We start from the raw sequence: 3,000 nt of genomic DNA on the forward strand, positions 1-3,000 counted from the left end.
ACTTAAACCCGAGTAAGTAAATGATGGAGGCATTAGGACTAACCCTTTTTATTTCTACACCATTATTTTTCTTTTTTTTTACCACCTACCCAAAATCCCCCTAGTTAACCCCTTTGAGCCTAAACATTTTCATTTCTTAACCCAAAACAAACACCCTTTTACCCACCAAAACCCTTTTTCATTTTAAAACCTTTATTTTAGTAACAAGGCTCGGTTTTTCTTATGACTTGCTTATGAAAAAAAAATATTTTGATGATGAAGCCAAAGAAAATAAACAAACAAGTTTATCAACAAGAACTTTGTTTGAAAGAAATGCTCCATCAAAATAAAAAGTTATGAAAAATAACAAGTCTTACGAAAACCGACGCTTTTTACGCCTTTCGCCCTTTTACTAACCACTAACCCAACCACCCACCTTTAGCTCAAGCCTAACCCTTCACCCCAAAAGTCCTCTTGATATTTACAAAGGTATATAGTTAAAAAGAAGGATGATTGATTACTTGGCAAGCTTATGGTGGGAATAAGTTCTATGCCGCTCTCGAGTGATTCACTAAAATACATCTTCGGCCGAGTGTTGAGTGATCCCCTGTGAGGTATGTGAACTTGTATATAAATGGAATTTTAAAAAGGTATGTTATGCCCTAATAAGTAATTTATCTTATTTAATGTTTTTAATAAATCATGACGAATAGGATTGTAAATAAATAAAAATAAAACTTAATAAAGAATCTTGGAAATCTCAGCACTCTATGACAAGCCCAAAAACCTTCTCTTCTACCAATTCCATTTGGGAGTGTAAAGCCACATTATAAAGAGTTTTGCTTGAGGACAAGCAAAGATTCAAGTGTGGGGGTATTTGATGTGCACAAAATGCAACATATAAATTACATCAATTGTGGCATAAAACTAACCCTTTTTAGTACTAATGTTGGAAAAAATGTGTTTTTGTCTTCCTTTTGTATTTTCAGGATTAAAGGAGCTCAAATGAACAAAAGAAGCAAAAAGGTAGCTAAATCTAACATAAATACAAGAAAAGGAACAAACGTGGCATGCCCGACCTTCCCAACAGCATTTTCCCAAGCAAAAACAAGAGAACAGAAGACTGAACACGCCCTGTGCTCAATGAGCACGGGGGCGTGCCCAAGTGTCAGCAGAAAAGACAAAGTTGTAGAAGCTTCTATCACCCACCACGGGGTCGTGCCCACTGGACACGGGGCCATGGTCAACTCTAAGATTCGCAGAATCTAGGGAAATCTTGATAGTACAGATACGCTTCTGCACACGGGGTCGTGCTCAGCGGACACGGGGGCGTGGTCAACTAATGCAGACAAACTGCAATTAATGAAGAAAGAGAAGGAGGATGGACACGGGGCCGTGCCCGAGCTGCTGTTCAGGCTATAAATAGGGGTGCTTGGCTCATTTGCAAACCATCCCTTGGCACACCACCTTTATCACACTTCACCCACCCACCACCACCATCACAACACCATCATCCACCACCATCATCTATCATAGAGTGTGTGAGTCGTCTCGAGATCCAAGATTGATCGAAAGAGTTCTTGACAATCAAAGGCCATGTTTGCCTAAGTCTCTTACATCACTTGGTGAAGACAAGTGTTTAGTGTAATACTTTTTACTTTTAATCTTTTCGCACTTTTTATTTGGTTATGTATTAATGACTTTAATAACTAGTTTCTTATGTTGAAGGTGATTCTTCCTTATCGTTTGTCCGTGGTGTCTTGGCATTATTTTACTGTCTATATAAAATAAAAGATTTTCACCATTCATATCTCCACGGTCTATATGGAGATATGTTGGCTACCTGGTCGGGGGTTAAGGGAACGGTTTGGTAAGAGTCTTGCATTGTTCAGTGTATAAATCCTGCAAAGGACCTGTGTCAAATTTAGTAGGACCTTCTTCAATACCCACCGGTATTGGATGGCGGGGGTCCAAGCTCTTTGATCCCCTCATAAGTAAGCTACTATTAAAACTTTAACCCGGCTACTTAGGATTGTATCCCTGCTGACTCAGACTACTTTGCCGAGGGTAACGTCACCTTCAAAAAAGGGGCCTACCACATTATGCATTAACAACTTAATTAATTATCTTTCAATAATCCGACCCTTTAGGATTGTATCGTTGCTGACTCAAACTACTAGGTTGAGGGTAGCGTCACCTTCAAAAGAGGGGCCTACTACAATAACTAAGATAATCTCTTAAAAAATGCAAAAGTCCGGAAATAATCAAAGGTTACACCACACACGAGTCAGATCCAAGTGATTCATCTTGTCTATCTGTTTTTACTTTTATTTTATTTTTCAGCATTTTAGTTAGTTTTATTTTTCTAGTTTAAAAACCTTTTTCTAACTTTTGATTTGATTAGACGTCGAGGATAAACTGGTACTAAAAGCTCTTGTGTCCTTGGACGACCTCGGTATCTTACCAACACTATACTACGTCCACGATGGGTGCACTTGCCCATATGTGTGTTTTGTGTTAGTAAATATCGTGTTTTATAAATTTAAAACTTGACTAAAAAGTGTAAAAGGGCTTAAAATATATAAAAAAACCTATAACACACGACACGCATCAACACCAAGAACACACAGAGAGAAGCAAGTTTGAAGATCTTCATCGTGTTCATCGCATGGTTCTAGATCCGGTAAGTGTTTTAGAGAGAGAAAGTTGTTGTTTTAGAGAGAGAAACAACAGTCTCTTGAGTATTTTATTTTAAAAAATCATTTCACACTTGATGTTTTTGTTAAAATGGTTGTTAATAGGTTTTTGCGTAATGGCTGTTTTAGAGATGAAACATGATTTTTTTTTGTTAAAATGGTTCTTAAAAGGGGTAAATGTTTATGTAATTTGCAGGTTTTTATTTTTGTGTTAAAAAGTTGTGGTTGGTTTGGTTGCTTGTTTGGGCCTTTGATCTGAATAGTAACTGTTTTTGTCGGTTTGGTTGTGTAACACCTCGAAAATTTCCGTCCAATAATGTCTTGA

This window comes from Helianthus annuus, chromosome 14 (genome assembly GCF_002127325.2).
Source record: "Helianthus annuus cultivar XRQ/B chromosome 14, HanXRQr2.0-SUNRISE, whole genome shotgun sequence".
Lineage (NCBI taxonomy): Eukaryota > Viridiplantae > Streptophyta > Magnoliopsida > Asterales > Asteraceae > Helianthus > Helianthus annuus.